At 39.6% G+C, this 18,308-nt stretch overlaps 1 protein-coding gene and 1 long non-coding RNA gene across 8 annotated transcripts in view; one reads left to right on the forward strand and one right to left on the reverse strand.

Moving 5' to 3' along the window:
- Positions 1 to 18,308, forward strand: part of RGS7 (regulator of G protein signaling 7) — a 469,633-nt gene that overhangs the window by 53,589 nt on the left and 397,736 nt on the right. The gene's annotated exons all lie outside the window — the stretch shown is intronic.
- The window catches only part of LOC122707760, a 30,472-nt gene continuing 28,429 nt past the window's right edge, over positions 16,266 to 18,308 (reverse strand). The window contains exon 3 of the long non-coding RNA XR_006344906.1: positions 16,266 to 16,299. This is a non-coding gene — a long non-coding RNA (uncharacterized LOC122707760). The remainder of the gene's footprint in view (positions 16,300 to 18,308) is intronic.

The raw sequence follows: 18,308 nt of genomic DNA on the forward strand, positions 1-18,308 counted from the left end.
TGGGCATATATCCAGATAAAACTCTAATTTGAAAAGATACGTGCACCCCTATGTTCATAGCCACACTGCTTACAATAGCCAAGATGTGGAAGCTAAATGTCCATTGACAGAGAAATGGATAAAGAAGATGTGGTATATATACACAATGGAATAGTACTGAGCTATAAAAAAATCAAATAATGCCATTTGCAGCAACATGAATGAACCTAGAGATTATCATACTAAGTGAAGTCAGAGAAAGACAAATACAATAGGATACCACATATATGTGGAATCTAATATGACACAAATGAACTTATCTATGAAATAAAAACAGACTCACAGACATAGAGAATAGACTCATGATTGCCAGGGGGGGAGAAGGGGTTGGGAAGGGATGGATAGGGAGTTTGGAATTAGTAGATGCAAGGGAGCCCCGGAGGCTCAGAGCGTAAAGAGTCTGCCTGCAATATGGGAGACCTGGGTTCGATCCCTGGGTCGGGAAGATCCCCTGGAAAAGAAAGTGGCAACCCACTCCAGTATTCTTGCCTGGAGAATCTCATGGACGGAAGAGCTTGGCAGGGTACAGTCCAGGGGATTGCACAGAGTCGGACACAAGTGAATGACTTCACTTTCACTTTCTTTTATTATACATAGAAAGAATAAATAACAGAGTTCTACTGTATAGCAGAGGGAATGGTATTCAATATCCTATAATAAACATAATGGAAAAGAATATAAAAATAATAGATGCATATAACAGAATCACTTTGCTATACAGCAGAAATTGGCACAATATTGTAGGTCAACTATACTTTAATAAAATGAAAAAAGAGTCAATTGTTAAAGTCTCAGAAAGTTTCTCTGTTGGTTTTTAAACATAACCATAAATAATATAAATTTACAATTCTGTAAATTATATTAAGTAAGATAATAAATACTAAAAGCTCATCATTTCCTATTTTTTTTTCCCAAATTTTATTATTTTCTGGGCTTTTAAAATTATTTATCTTGTAAATAAACTGCTTATCGCTTCCCAACTCTGGGTTCCATATTATACGTTATGTGTGTGCTAAGTCGCTTCAGTCGTGTCTGACTTTTTGTGACCCTGTGGACTGTAGCCTCCCAGGCTCCCTGTCCACACAATTCTCCAGGCAAGAATACTGGAGTGGGTTGCCATGACCTCCTCTAGCAGATCTTTCCGACCTAGGGATTGAACCTGTATCTCTTATATCTCCTGCATTGGCAGGTGGGTTCTTTACCACTAGTGCCACCTGGGAAGATATATTATACGTTGGAAGCTTGAAATCAACCACATTGGGGTTGTTACTCCACAGAAATTAGCTAATAGTATGTGGGCTTCCTTGGTGGCTCAGAGGTTAAAGCGTCTGCCTGCAATGCTGGAGACCTGGGTTCAATCCCTGGGTCAGAAGATCCCCTGGAGAAGGAAATGGCAACCCACTCCAGTATTCTTGCCTGGAGAATCCCATGGATGGAGGAGGCTGGTGGGCTACAGTCCACGGTATCGCAAAGAGTCAGACACGACTGAGTGACTTCACAATGAATGAGTTGCTTACTTGACTGTTTTTTATTAAATTCTAGATCTGAGAAAGTGGTGGTGAAAACATTAACAATGAAGATGCAAACATAATACATTGTGTTTGTAGCTGTTACATTGTGAACAGCAAAGAAAAAAAAGTGTTCTGATATTTAAAAACTGTTATCTGAATAAAAAAGTTGCTCACATCATTGATAAGCAAGTTAAGTTTTGATAGTCATCTTCCTTGTTTTACTTGTTAAAATAAAAATATCAACCAGCATCCCTGCCACATATAAAATTATAACAAAAATTTTCTTTGGAAAGGAGTTAAGTCTTGAGATTCAACTCCATTTGTCAAATCATGGTTGAATTCCAACCATAGTTGGCTGTGGATAGGACAGTTGGGTAGAAATCAATGAAAGCATCCTGTGAGAATCAATTGACTATATAGAATTTACAATAGAAGTATGTGTGTTTTATTCTTGGTTAATTGTGTGGCACTCATTCTGTCAGTACGTGTGTGTGTGTGTGTATATGTGTGTGTGTGTGTGTGTGTTCATGTGCTCGGTCGCTCAGTTGTGTCTGACTCTTTGGCAGACTCTTTGCCATGCTCCTCTGTCCATGAAATTTTCCAGGCAAGAATGCTGGAGTGGGTTGCCATTTCCAACTCCAGGGGATCTTCCCAACCCAGGTCAAACCCGTGTCTCTTATGTCTTCTGCGTTGGTGGGCAGATTCTTTACCATGTCGGTATAATTTATAATAAACTTATGTTTATACTTACAGACATTTTTGGAGAGCCAGGTTCTGTCATTTATTAGCATAGTGCTGCCAAAATAGAAGCTGATGGCAATACCACCTACTCCTTGACCTTCAAAATTGGGCTTGTTTATTGAACTCTGATTATGAATCTGTGGAAAAGCCCTTTCTCCTCCTTCGTCTTGATTAGAAATTTATTTCATAGACTCAAAGCTTCCTGTTTGTTTAAAATGTTAACATTCCCAAGAGAAGTGGCGTGTTATTCTTTTTTAGTCATTAGCATTATAGTGTGCTTGAATTTATTGTATTGCTTCATTGATTAGAGAGTCAGGGATATTGTGGCAGTGAAAAACTCAGAATGGGGAGTCAGAAATCACAGAGAAATTTTATCCCCTTCATTATTTTGTTCAAGGGCAGCAAGGAATTTAGAATTAGAATTATTTATGAATATCAGCCACAGGAGAGTTTAGCATCCTTTATGGGATAGCGATCTTAAATTGCTTGCTTCTTTTTTTGGGGTCTTTTCTATGTGACATTTCACAGCTCAGGGGTGGGAAAGTTAGTAAGGTCGGAATTTTGGTATTGTTCAAAACATAAGCCAGCTGAAATTATCAGAAGAACTCGTATTAGAGAATGCATTCAAATCTTTGGTACTACAAGGAAGTGACTCGCTGGTTACTGATATATTTTTTTAAGCCATTAAATTCCAGAAATTTATTTACTCCTAATCTGAAATTTTTCAACAATAAGGCATAGCCATTTTCATCAGAGAGTTAACAGGATAACTGTGCTGGAAGAAATACAGGACTCAAGAGGAACACTATAAGTTCATTATTAAAAAAACATGAAGTTAAAACTTTAAAATTCCTTTGGTAGACAAAGTGGAATAGTTGATTTTGAGACTGATCACTATCCAGTTTAAAATAACTCTGTATGAGGCTTCTCTTTTCCTTAGGTTGAACTCTGAGTACTATTAAGTAGATCTTAATTTCTGGTACTCCTCTACTCCCTGGCCCTAACCTCATTTCTGTCATCATTGGCATCTCAAAAAGTGGTACTACCATTCTTTCCATGTTTAAGTAAAAAATCTGGAAGCTATTCTTGATTCTGTCCTTTTTCTTTTCTTTCATTTTTGTTTAAGAATAGTGTTTTGATGTCTTTATTGAATTTGTTACAATATTACTTCTGTTTTATGTCACAAGATATGTGGTATCTTAGCTCCCCAACGAGGGAACAAACCCACACCCACTGGGTTGGAAGGCAAAGTCTTAATAACTGCTAGACTGCTGGGGAAGTCCCAGATCCTGTCCTTTTCCTCACGTTATAGTCCATACCTCAAGTTCCCTTAGCTCTACCTTTGAAATACGTCATGACTTCATCCACATTAAGTCATTTTCGTAGTTACCATTATCATCTTTTACATAGGCTATTGCTATATTTTTTTCTCCACAGTACAGACAAAATGGATCTACTAAACATTTTAATTAGCTTATGCCATGGCTCACTCAGAACAGTGCACTTGTAGGTCCTTGTCTTAGATGACAAATCCGTGTGGGATTTGCTGTGGTCATTACTATGACTGCTTCTTTCACCAAATCTGTGAAAGGCAAGGGTCTGTCCTTGGTCCTTTGCTACAATTGCATTGGTCTCTGGATTGGTTTCAAATGTGCCAAGCTCATCCTAATGCGAGCAGTTTATACCTGCTGTTCTTCTGTCTGAAATTCCCCTTCCCCAGATAGTCACAGGAGTCTTGATTTTGCTTAGCTCATGTGTCAACTTTCTTGAACTCCCTGCATTATTCTCTTCTTTTTCACCCTGGTGTACTTCTTAGCATTAATCATTATATGCTATTATATTACATATGATTTTTAGTGTTTGTTGTCTGCTTTTCAATGAGGACTTCTTGATCACATAATTTAGTAATGCTGTTTCCCTGATATTTCTATTTCCCTTTCCCCTTTACTCTTATTCATAGCATTTATCACTTTCTTCCATTGTATATAATTTGTATATTAGGCTTTTGTTCCTAGTCTGTTTCCCTCACTAGAATGTAAGCTCCATGAGAATAGGTACCTTTGTAGGTTTTATTCACTGATGTATCCTCAGTGCCTAGAATAGTGTCTGACACATAGTCGGTGCTCAGTAAATAGTTACTGAATGAATAAATATCAGGAATGAACATTTGTTGAGTGATTGGAAAAAGTAAGGGAAAGCTCCTTATGGTTTTTAATCTAGTGATATTAATTCCTTAATCAAATGTCCTTTGTGAGGCTTAAAGTTAATAATATGCTAAGAAAGTCCCAGTTGCTGTGAAGTTCACTTTTTTTTAATAGTAATACCTTTTATTATGTGCCAATCTTTTTACATTCATTATGGCATTGTGTCATTATAACCCTCTTAATTAGAGCTGGACATGAAGCAACGGACTGGTTCCAAATAGGAAAAGGAGTGTGTCAAGGCAGTATATTGTCACCCTGCTTATTTAACTTATATGCAGCATACATCATGAGAAACTCTGGGCTGGATGAAGCACAAGCTGGAATCAAGATTGCCAGGAGAAATAGAAATAACCTCAGATACACAGATGATACCACCCTTATGGCAGAAAGCAAAGAACAACTAAAGAGCCTCTTGATGAAAGTGAAAGAGGAGAGTGAAAAAGCTGGCTTAAAACTCAACATTCAGAAAACAAAGATCATGGCATCTGGTCCCATCACTTCATGGCAAATAGATGGGGAAGCAGTGGCAACAGTAGCAGACTTTATTTTTTTGGGGCTCCAAAATCACTACAGATGGTGACTGCAGCCATGAAATTAAGACACTTGCTCCTTGGAAGAAAAGTTATGACCAACCTAGACAGCATATTAAAAAGCAGAGATATTACTTTGCTAACAGGTCCATCTAATCAAAGCTATGGTTTTTCCAGTAGTCATGTATGGATGTGAGAGTTGGACTATAAAGAAAGCTGAGTGCTGAAGAATTGATGTTTTTGAACAGTGGTGTTGGAGAAGACTCTTGAGAATCCCTTGGACTGCAAGGAGATCTAACCAGTCCATCCTAAAGGAAATCAGTCCTGAATATTCATTGAAAGGACTGATGCTGAAGCTGAAACTCCAATACTTTGGCCACCTGATGTGAAGAGCTGACTCATTAGAAAAGACCCTGATGCTGGGAAAGATTGAAGGTGGGAGGAGAAGGTGACGACAGAGGATGAGATGTTTGGATGACATCACTGACTCAATGGACATGAGTTTGAGTAAACTCTGGGAGTTGGCGATGGACAGGGAGGCATGGCGTGCTGTAGTCCATGGGATCGCAAAGAGTTGGACACAACTGAGCAACTGAATTGAACTGAGCTAAGAGCTCAGATGGATCATGTCACCCTCCAGTCACATGGCTAAGAAGAGACAGACGTGCTTAGCTGCTCCGTTATGTCTGACTCTTTGTGACCCCATGGACTGTAGCCCACCAGGCTCCTGTGTCTGTGGGATTCTCCAGGCAGTTATACTGGAGTGGGTTGCCATTCCCTTCTCCTGGGTGAAGTTCACTTTTGAAAGCTTTAAAATTTCAAAGTAATCAAATATTCATCTATTTGTTAATGAAAAGAGAGGCTCAGAGCAATGCCCTATTGCTGCTGCTGTGTATGTATTCCTCTTAAGTATCAGGGGCAAAGAGAATAAGTTTAAATTATTTGGGGACCTTATTTTCCATTTTGGGAACACATTCCATGGTACAGTCAGTTTGGCTATAGCACCTATTTGAAATCACAAATTTGTTCCAACACAATTGATATATTAGGGAGCTGTTTGCATATAATACAAAGTTCACTTGTGAGTGAATGAAGAAAACTGTACCTAACTGAATTGAATCATATAAAAATGCATGAAATGTACATTTCATAAACATCTACAAACTACCTCACATTTCAGACCCTTGCCGTGATCCACGCTCACCTCCATATGGTGGTATTGTTTATTGTTTAGTCACTTAGTCACCACGTCTTTATCTGTTTTTATGTTGACGGACATTTAGGTTGGTTCCATGTCCTGGCTGGGCTTCCCTGATAGCTCAGTTGGTAAAGAATCTGCCTGTAATGCAGGAGACCTCGCTTCAGTTCCTGGGTCGGGAAGATCCACTGGAGAAGGGATAGGCTACCCACTCCAGTATTCTTGGGCTTCCCTTGTGGCTCTCAGCTCGTAAAGAATCGCCTGCAATGCAGGAAACCTGGGTTCAATCCCTGGGTTGGGAAGATCCCCTGGAGAATGGAAAGGCTTCCCACTCCAGTATTCTGGCCTGGAGAATTCCATGCACTGTATGGTCCGTGAGGTCCCAAAGAGTCAGACACCACTGAGCAACTTTCACTTTACTCACTTCACATGTCCTGGCTATTGTAAATAGTGCTGCAGTGAACACTGGGGTTCATGTATCCTTTTATGGTTTCCTTTGGATGTATGCCCAGAAGTGAGATTGCTGGGTCATATGGTAGTTCTGTTTTTAGTTTTCTAAGGAGTCGCCACAGTGGCTGTATCAATTTACATTCCCATGGGTGAAATTTTGAGTGTTGTGCTTCTAACTACATTTTCCCTCCCATAAGCTGTGTGGATTTTATTGCACAATTTTTTGTACTGCACAATTTTCAGGAACACCTATGTTGTGTTACAACACAACAACAAAAATAGCAAAATTGGATAATAAAAATGGTATGCAATTTTTTATTTTCATAGTGATTCTTTGAGGAAGATATAAATGAAGAATCAAAACATGAGAGAGAGTTGAGAACCTTGTCAAGAGTCAAAAATCAGTCAGTGTCAGAACTATGGTCAAACCCAAGGCTCTGTCTCTAAGTGCAGTTCTCTGCCTCAGCAACTACAAGGACCAAGATGCGAGGAAGCTGGCTTATTTCTTTGATCAATGTCTTGTGCATGATTGTGGATTCCATATTCCTCTGTGGGAAAAATATTTCTGATAGTCAAATGAATACCTTTGATTGAACAATGAATTTTAAAAAGAACAACAAGAATATTAAAGGTTTTAAAGTTTCACATAACAATAGAATATTGTTTAGTCGCTAAGAGTATTCAACTCTTTGCAACTCCATGGACTGTAGCCAGCGTGGGTCCTCTGTCCATGGGATTTCCCAGGCAAGAATACTAGAGTGGGTTGCCATTTCCTTCTCCAGGAGATCTTCCCGACCCAGGGATCAAACCTGTGTCTCTTGCATGGCAGGCAAATTCTTTATCACTGAGTCACCTGCAAAGCCCAACAGTGGAATAGGAAAAACAATTTTAAATTGGGTGAGGGAGGCATTTATAGGCTATGGCAGCATGGTTTCCTCATCAGTCGCTCCTATAAGTCCCTTTTCATGAATAGTCATTACCTCCCTGGGAATTTTATGATGCTGTGATTTTGTCGTCCGTTTTGGTAACCTTCTTTACAGTAGCATATGGTATATTGGTAAAAAGAACACATTCCTGTCTTCCTGTGTTGACTGCTTCTTTCTGTCTTTCATCTTTCTCTCTCTCTCTCACACACACACACATTACTTCTTTATCCAGGTCTTAACTTACACTAAGATAAACATACTTAATGGAACATGATTGACTTGACTAAATTAGAAGATGGATTTACTGCCAGGAGTCAGTTTCTCAAGTTCTTGATTTTTTTCATAAAGAGAAGAATGACTGCGAGTATTGGTTTCTTGTTCTCCTTAAAATGAAAGTTAGTCCTTTGAAAATAATCCACCTTTCAGACATCAGGAAGAAGCAAACATGCTGTGTGCCTTGGAAATATGCCTTATTAACTTATAATGGAATTACTTACAAGACAGCTTTAATGGCATTTTTGGGCTGATACATCTCCTATCTTGGTCTGGAATGCTAGCATATTTTTGTGAGTAGCAGAGTCTGCGGCATTTAAACTCCACTTACTAGGGTTCTTAAAGATACTCATGTCAGTGTGAAAAATGGATTATTTTAAATTAATAAGCTGAGCACTGTATGGTGAGAGGTTAAACTGAGGCAATCATGCAGATTCATGAATCTGTGCTATTTCAATTCTCACGTTAAACGAAGTATTGTAATTTTAGATTAATTCTAACATTTGCATTTTGCCTTGCCTCCTCTGCCAGAGAATTAAATGTCACAATCTGTATTCTTTTCTTAAGTTTTCAGTGAATCAGGAATCTTTTATAGGAAAAAACTCTGTAATGCATAACATTGTACCACACTATTCCTCAGATCTTTGTTATTATACTGCCTTTATCACTTTTGCATTCTAGTAATGCTTCACTGTATGACTTTGTTGTTGAAATCTTCTGTTTCCAGGGGCAAATGTCAGATCCCTACAGCTTTATTGCCAGATGCCATGACTTTTGAATGATTTCTTTTGATAACAAACTTTCTTTACAACAGCTTGGAATATGACCGAGATGATTGGATGATTTCTGTTCATTATGGACTCCTTGGGTTGCTTATTCTTGTCATTTTCTATTGAGTGCTTGCCTGTCTTGAATATTACAGGAGAGATTATTGGAAGATAAGCGAGTGAAATAAAGTGAACAGTTTTGAGCTCCTCATTTGTCCATGTACTCAGTCACTAACGCCTCTCTGACATAGGTGATGGCTGTCTTCGGTTTAGAGAGGATGATTGTGAGGAAAACAAAGGAGACCTGATGTTATAAGAACCAGTATTTAAGTAATTACATTTTTAGTTAAAAAATCTGCATTAGCTAGCTTTCTTTTAATAAATCCTGCTTTCTTTCTTTTGCTGACAATTTTTGTGTGCGTTAAGCTCGGAGGACCCCCAAACAGTGGGCTCATTGTAAGTATCTGTGGTGTGAATCAGTGTTTAATTCTGGAAGCATGCTGTAAAAGGCAGTCGAGAGTCATGGTCAGATCTACTAGATTACAGATACGTATACCCTGGCTATGTTAGAAACTTTAAAAATACTTAGCAACAGTCTGGCTCAAGGCCTTAAAAGTACTCACACAGCTGAGCACAGCCCTTTCTAAGTCTTTCAAGAAACAGTTGTTTAGTTGCTAAGTGATGTTTGACTCTTTGCGACCCCATTCACTGCAGCCCACCAGGCCCTTCTGTCCATAGGGTTTTCCAGGCAAGAATACTGGAGTGGGTTGTCACTTCCTTATCCAAGGGATCTTCCTGACTGAGGGATCAAACCCACATCTCTTGTGTCTCTTGCATGGCAGGTGAATTCTTTACCCCTGAGCCACAAGGGAAACCTTCTCAGGAAATAGACCTGCTGATAAAAAACTATTTGCTCTGACCCTGTATCAGGCTTGTTGCTGTCATATTACAGAGCAAATGTCTAAAGTGTGATACTTACTCAGGTGCTTGATCCACTTAAGTGTAAAAATGTAAAGTTGATTTGGTTTTACTTAAACATAACTGGAATATTATACTATAGCTGAGTTTTTAAGCTGGTCCTTTTATGGTCCTGTTTTAAATACCCACATGGCATCCCAGCCGTTTGTCTCTTCAGTGGACTGTAAGGGATTTGACTGGGGGCTGGGCTGGTGGTGTTTTTCCGTTTTGGTCAGTGTGCCCTGGGCTGCAGGCTGAAGAGAGCACTAAGTGGCCCCCTGCCTCATCTCCCTAGCAACTGCAGTGGCATCAGTGCCTGAAACAGCACTTGAGAAAGGATAAAGATCATTGTGTCCAAAGTTATTCCTAATTTCCAAGAGGTAAGGATGTGTGTGCATCCATCTGCACATTTTAAGCATAAAATCACAAGAGTGAAAAAAATATCAGAATGGGGCGAAAAACAGTATCAACAGAGAGCTGGAATTCTCATTGAACACATATTCCTGTTGCTATCTATATCTGTATCCTGAGGTCAAGGGAAGCTTTGGCTTTCACCAAGGATACCCTCTGCTGTGGAGCTTTGGGTCAACAAAGCTGTCTTCTGCTAGCTGCCTTGTTTGATAAGACATTCCATTCATTCGGTTGTTTGTGTATTTATGCTTGCCAAGTCGCTTCAGTCATGTCTGACTCTTTACGACCCTATGGACTGTAGCCTGCCAGGCTCCTCTGTCCATGGGATTCTCCAGGCAAGAATACTGAAGTGGGTTGCCTTTTCCTTCTCCTGGGGATCTTCCCAACCCAGGGATCTAACCCACGTGTCATTATGTCTCCTTCATTGCAGGTGGGTTCTTTACCTCTAGGGCCACCTGGGAAGCCCTCAGTAACATCCAAGAATATTAACTGAGTATCTATGTGTGTCAGACTCTGCAGGTGCCAGGAGGCACAACAGAAACACAGAACAAATTAAGACCCCTGCTGTTACCGAATTTCTTTTCCAATGTATACTCATTCATGTCTTAATATGACTTATGAAAAGGGCTTAGGAAAAGACCTTTCATATAATGGATGATCAGTGACCAGCATTTTCTGGTGAAGATGAAGAAGTGACCTATCATCTCCTTACCTGAATTTCAATTTCCCTAGAAAAATCTTGTGTCTTTTAGTTGGTTTGAATGAATAACTAAATCTCTTAGCAGTTTGTTGCGATCTATTGAGGAGTTAATAGAAGTGTCTTTGAAAGGCCTGTTCACTGCCTTGGCTCAATGGGAAGTACCAAGATAATTGATGCATTCAAAACAGTCTGTTGTTTGTTTTTATATAATATGCATTTGGTGTTTATCTCCTTTGGCAGTTGGTTACACCAATTTCTATTAGATTCTTCCTCAATGTGGCCTTATTAACAGATTAGTGAATTTAGTAAATTTTCCTTTAACCACTTTTATTTTTTTTTTTTTTTTAATTTTTTTATTAGTTGGAGGCTAATTACTTCACAACATTTCAGTGGGTTTTGTCATACATTGATATGAATCAGCCATAGATTTACACTTATTCCCCATCCCGATCCCCCCTCCCACCTCCCTCTCCACCCGACTCCTCTGGGTCTTCCCAGTGCACCAGGCCCGAGCACTTGTCTCATGCATCCCACCTGGGCTGGTGATCTGTTTCACCATAGATAGTATACATGCTGTTCTTTTGAAACATCCCACCCTCACATTCTCCCACAGAGTTCAAAAGTCTGTTCTGTATTTCTGTGTCTCTTTTTCTGTTTTGCATATAGGGTTATCATTACCATCTTTCTAAATTCCATATATATGTGTTAGTATGCTGTAATGTTCTTTATCTTTCTGGCTTACTTCACTCTGTATAATGGGCTCCAGTTTCATCCATCTCATTAGGACTGATTCAAATGAATTCTTTTTGACAGCTGAGTAATATTCCATGGTGTATATGTACCACAGCTTCCTTATCCATTCATCTGCTGATGGGCATCTAGGTTGCTTCCATGTCCTGGCTATTATAAACAGTGCTGCGATGAACATAAACTCAAAATGGATTAAAGATCTAAATGTAAGACCAGAAACTATAAAACTCCTAGAGGAGAACATAGGCAAAACACTCTTTAACCACTTTTAAATTCATTAGGATGTAGGAGAGAGTACACACTTCCAGGCTCACTTGGAGTGTTTTGGATGTTCTCAAAGTGTTCCTATAAATATCTCATTCAATAGATTGCATGTAAAGATTGGAAAGGAAGAAGAGCATTTTTCTATGGTCACATTCATAATAAAGCCGAGGAGGCTCAAGAAGGAGATACACACACACACACACACACACACACACACACACACACACACACGCGTGCTCTTATGGCTGATTTGTGTTGTTGTAGGCAGAAACCAACACAGCGTTGTAAAGTAATTATCTTCCAATTAAAAATTTAAAAATGTACTATAATAAAGCTGAAAAAATGATACCTAAACCACAAGACACACAGTAGAATCTTTCAATGAAAATCAAATTAGCAAAAAACACTCAGTGGGTGAACAAATACTCATTTGCCTGCCAGGGGCTTTGATTTCATTTGTATAGCCTTTCTCCCTTACAAACCATTTCATTACCTTGTTACATTATTGTTAGTGTGCTATGAAAGGAAACACTGTAAAACCAGTCATATGATGTTATTTTGCCAGTTAATCTCTTCTGCTCCACAGTAGGCTTCTAGAGGTGTGTGTGTGTGTGTGTGTGTGTGTGTGTGTGAGAGAGAGAGAGAGAGAGAGTGAGAGAGAGAGAGAGAGAGAATGAGCAGGGTGTCTTCTTGTAGTTACTTAGAAAATATATTAGTATTTCTCTTCTTTTCTAGTCTACATTCCATCCTCCAAGACCATGAACTATTTCCAACTTCATTTCTACTGGTTAGTTGCAAGTTAATTACCTTGGAGGAAGTTACTTCACCTCTTCACATCTTTTTTCCTTCTATAAAAAAAGAGTGGGAGAGTAAAGTTTGTCAGAAGACCTTTGAAGTTCATCCAGTTAAGAGATTATTTTATTCTTTTAATAAATCTCTCTGAGGAAAATGCCCACCCAGGTTCTTTGCACACACTCTCTATTATCCTGACATACTTTTTAGCAAGCGTGGTCATGTCTGAGCCTATGAGAGCATGGCAGTCACTAAGGTGGAACTTGATCTAGAAAACAGGCTGAAAATAATGTGGCATTGAGCATCGGCTTCATATTAATGCCTGTTTCTCCAGTTATATGTTTCTTAGTTAACACAGGAAAACTGGATGGTCAGTCCGTTTCTCTACCTGGCATCTCCTGGCACCTCCCCCAGTACCCTCTCAGCCCTTTGCTGAGTGATTTGATTTTCTATACAGCTTGTGGCACCTAGAAATTGAAGTCCTGCCTGAGCCATGTTACATGCTTTTAATCATCAGATACCTCCTGTGAAGTTGCTCAGTCGTGTCTGGCTCTTTGCGTCTGGCTCTTTGCGACCTCACGGACTGTAGCCTGCCAGGCTCCTCCATCCAGGGGATTTTCCAGGCAAGAATACTAGAGTGGGTTGCCGTTTCCTTCTCCAGGGGACCTTCCCGACCCAGGATCAAACCTTGGCCTCCCGCGCTGCAGGCAGGTTCTTTACTGTCTGAGCCACCAGGGAAGTTGGCACCAGATACTCCTGGGCCACTTGCAAATAGCAAAAACAACAACTGAACAACTCCAGTCCATTGAGAACTTTGGTTGGATGTTGTCGTTCAGTCCCTAAGTCCTGTCCAACCCCATGGACTGCAGCATGCCACACCTCCCTGTCCTTCACTATCTCCTGGAGTTTGCCCAAGATTCATGTCCATTGAATCAGTGATGCCATCCAACCATCTCATCCTCTGCTGCCCTCTCCTCCTTTTGCCCTCAATCTTTCCTAGCATCAGGGTCTTTCCCAGTGAGTTGGCTCTTCGCATCAGGCGACCAAAGTATTGGGAGTTTCAGCTTCAGCATCAGTCCTTCCAATCAGTATTCAGGGTTGATTTCCTTTAGGGTTGACTGGTTTGATCTCCTTGTAGTCCAAGGGACTCTCAAGAGTCTTCTCCAACACCATGATTCAAAAGCACCAATTCTTTGGTGCTCTGATTTCCTTATGGTCCAATTCTCACACCCGTACATGACTACTGGAAAAACCTTAGCGTTGACTATGCAGACCTTTGTTGACAAAGTGATGCCTTTGCTTTTTAATACACCGTCTAGGTTTGTCATAACTTTCTTTTCCAAGAAGCAAGTGTCTTCTAATTTCATGGCTGCAGTCACTATCTGCAGTGATTTTAGGGCCCAAGAAGAGAAAATCAATCACTGCTTCCACTTTTTCCCCTTCTATTTGCCATGAAGTGATGGGACTGGATGCCACTGTTAGATGTACTTCAAGACAAATCTAGGATCTGATGCTTCCCACCACTTAATGGTTGTTGTTCAGTTACTCAGTTGTGTCTAACTCTTTGCAATCCTATGGACTGCAGCACACTAGGCTTCCCTGTCCTTCACTGTCTCAGGGAGTTGCTGAAACTCATGTCCATTGAATCGGTGATGTGGTTACACCCTGCCATTAAGCATGACGGTGGCTCTCCCAGGTGGATGAAACACCTAACTCATATCTCTGCTTCTACACTTGGCCTCTCTGGTCTTTCCTCTACACAGCAATCAGAGTGGACTTGTTAAAATGTAAACTCACCAGATGGTTTATCAATGAAAATTTCTCTTATAGACATATTCAAATATTAAGTGAAGGATAGGTGATATAATGTAAAATGTTATCATGTTGGAATGATCATCAATAGGCTCTTACTACCATAAAATAAAACTTAATCTATATTACTGTTCTTCCTAATAAAAATACTCTTTCTTCACCTATAAAGGAGATTTGTACAAAAAATGGAACTGAGTCTGCACTAGCCCCTTGATCTTACTGCCAATTTATAGGAGACAGGGGATCATGTTATGTGAAGTCAGAAGGCTGTAGTCAGCAAAATCCAGACCGTGGCAAACTCTGTGGAGTAGACAACCTGTTTTTTTCAATAATAGCAAAAACAAATGCAAGAAAAAAAAAAAGATATTGGAGACCCTGCAGATTAAAAGCAATTTAAGAAAAAGCAACAATTGCAAAGTATGGGTCTTATTTTGATCCTTGTTCAAACACACAGACTAAAGAATATTGTAAATTTACCAAGGAAATATGACCACTGACTGGACATCTCTTGATGTTAATAAAGCATTGTTAATTTTTCAAACATGAATCTAAGATATGATGATAAATATTTAACAAATGGATCTTCATAAATTAAAGCCCTGATTTTCATATTTGTTGATTTCTGTGAAGTATGTGCTCCCTTTATGGCCAATTTCAAGTAATCTGTTTGAGGTCAGAGATCCCTAAATGGGAAGGGATATACACACTAGTGCTCACTGGCCAAGTCAGTATGAACTGCTTCAGCCCACACTGAAGGTGATAATTATTGATATATTACGGTGGTGTTAAAAAAGACTGCCTATATTTTGGAGGTCTCTACTAAAATACATGGGTTTCTGTGGTGGCTCAGCAGTAATCTGCCTATCAATGCAGGAGACATGGGTTTGATCCCTGGGTAGGGAAGATCCCCTGGAGAAGGAAATGACCAATCCAGTGCAGTATTCTTACCTGGAGAATCCCATGGACAGAGGAGCCTGTAGTCGCAAAATGAGTGGGACATGACTTAGTGACAAAGCAACAACAACCACAACTAAATTTCACATAGTTGAAATGATAGGATGTCTGAGGTTTTCCTCAAAATGATCTGGGGTGAAAGTGGAGTAGGGAGTGTAAATGAAACAGTGTTTTAGACTTAGTCACAAGTTTACTGGAGTTTCTTATACTTTTTTTTTCTCCACCTTATATGTGTCTTATATTTTCTAAATTAGAATAGTTTGTAAAAAGTAAGTGGTATTTTCTACTTAAAATCCTCCAGGACTTCCTGAGTAGATGCTGAAGTCCTGCCTACAGGAGGACAGAAGGTTAAGAGGCCTACACTTAACCTCCTTTCCCTCTGCTCCACTGCTGTTGGCCTACCGGCTGACCTTTTAATGTGCTAAACCTGGTCTCTCCTTGGGCTTTGTGCTGTCTCTGCCCAGAATACTTTTCCCAGATGATCACAGAATTCACACCCTCCCTCACTTTCTTCAAGCCTTTGCTAAGATGCTGTCATCCTAACAAGGGCCCTGTTTAAGGCCCCTTTCTGCTCACAGCTCCAGCCTAGTACTCTTGATGCCCAAAACTTATCATTTTCTAACACATAATATTATTTACATATTTAAATCAGTATAAACTACACATTTAAGTAGTAAGACTAGTGCCTGGAATGCAGTGGTTACTCAAACAATTTTTTGTTGAACAAAATGAGTGAATGCAGGTGACATCTGTGCATGTCACAGAATTTTTCTTCTCTTTTATTTGACAGTTCTCACTATATTACCTGCACTGACTACAAGATTTATATTTCTGGAAGCTGCAGCTGCTGGAAACACTTCTTAATATTGATAACAATAGTACAGATTGTCTTAGATTCTCTTCAAAAGGTCAGTATTAGCTTGTTTCTACACCAGTAATGCAGAGGTAGAAACCTTTTATAAAAGACTCCATCATCAGTTCAGTCACTCAGTCGTGTCTGACTCTTTGCAACCCCATGGACTGTAGCACACCAGGCTTCCCTGTCCATCACAAACTCCCAGAACTTTCTCAAACTCATGTCCATTAGTCGGTGATACCATCCAACCATCTCATCCTCTGTCATCCCCTTCTCCTCCTGCCTTCAGTCTTTCCCAGCATCAGGGTCTTTTCTAATGAGTCACTTCTTCGCATCAGGTGGCCCAAGTATTGCAGCTTCAGCTTCAGCATCAGTCCTTCCAATGAATATTCAGGACTGATTTCCTTTAGGATTGACTGATTTAATCTCCTTGCAGTCCAAGGAATTCGCAAGAGTCTTTTCCAACACCACAGTTCAAAAGTATCAGTTCTTCAGTGCTTAGCTTTCTTTATGGTCCAGCTTTCACACCCATACATGACTACTGGACAGACCATAGCTTTGACTAGACAGAACTTTGTTGAGAAAGTAATGCCTCTGCTTTTTAATATGCTGTCTAGGTTTGTCGTAGTTTTTCTTCCAAGGTGCAAGTGTCTTTTAATTTCATAGCTGCAGTCACCATCTGCAGTGATTTTGGAGCCTCAAAAAATAAAATCTCTTAACTGTTTCCATTGTTTCCCCATCTATTTGCTATGAAGTGATGGGACTGGATGCCATGATATTAGTTTTCTGAATGTTGAGTTTAAGCCAGCTTTTTCACTCTTCTCTTTCACTTTCATCAAGAGGCTCTTTAGTTCCTCTTTGCTTTCTGCCATAAGGGTGGTGTCATCTGCAAATCTGAGGTTACTGATATTTCTCCCAGCAGTCTTGATTCCAGCTTGTGATTCATCCAGCCTGGGATTTCTCATGTGTACTCTGCATTAATTAAGAAGGGTGGCTTATACAGCCTTGATGTACTCCTTTCCCAGTTTGGAACCATTGTTTCGGTTCATTGTTCCTGTCTGTCTCTAACTGTTACTTCTTGACCTGCATACAGATTTCTTAGGAGACAGGTAAAGTGTCTGGTATTCCCATCTCCTAAAGAATTTTCCACAGTTTGTTATAATCCATACAGTCAAAGGCTTTGGCATAATCAACAAAGTAGAAATAGGTGTTTTTCTGGAATTCTCTTGCTTTTTCTATGATTCAATGGATGTTGGCAATTTGATCTCTGTTTCCTCTGCCTTTTATAAATCCAGCTTGAACATCTGGAAGTTCATGGTTCACATACTTTGAAGCTGGGCTTGAAGAATTTTGAGCATTACTATGCTAGCTTGTGAGATGAGTGCAATTGCGTAGTAGTTTGAACATTCTTTGGCTTTGCCTTTCATTGGGATTAGAATGAAAACTGACCTTTTCCAGTCCTTTGTCCACTGCTGAGTTTTCCAAATTTGCTGGCAAATTTGATGCAGCACTTTAACAACATCATTTTTTAGCATCCGAAATAGCTCAAGTGGAATTCTATCATCTCCACTAGCTTTATTCAAAGAGATCATAAGACATATTTTCAAAACAAAATAAGTAAACTTCAAGAGGAAAAAGAATGACAGTTTGATTAGTTTACTTCTAAAATGTCTTGGTCATTGTTTTAGAGGGTTAATGATTTTTAGTTAGGAGCTGGTTCTTTTGGATTTTAGCATATTTGCATGAATCAGAACTCCCCCATCTCAACTGTTCCCCCATTATCTTGCAGCATATACTTAGATAACTTGCTTTTTTTCCAGTACTTATTCATCTAGGTAGATTAACGTTGACACTCCATAAGCATCATCACAAAATGTTCAGGGGAACATCTTGTTAGACCTCCAATGAAGAACAAATCTCCTTATTTTTTGAACCTCAAGCAAGCAGTGATAATGCTAGGTGAAATTCCTAATGCCATGGCCCAAGCAGAGAACTCCAAAACTTGTCTGAATTTTTTTCATATGTGTTATTAGGGTGTGTGCTAAGTTACTTCAGTCATGTCTGATTCTCTGGGATCTTATAGACTGTAGCCCGCCAGGCTCCTCTGTCCATGGGATTCTGTAGTCAAGAATACTGGAATGGGTTGCCATGCAACCAGGGGATCTTCCCAACC

The sequence above is a fragment of the Cervus elaphus genome, chromosome 14, assembly GCF_910594005.1.
Source record: "Cervus elaphus chromosome 14, mCerEla1.1, whole genome shotgun sequence".
Taxonomy (NCBI): domain Eukaryota; kingdom Metazoa; phylum Chordata; class Mammalia; order Artiodactyla; family Cervidae; genus Cervus; species Cervus elaphus.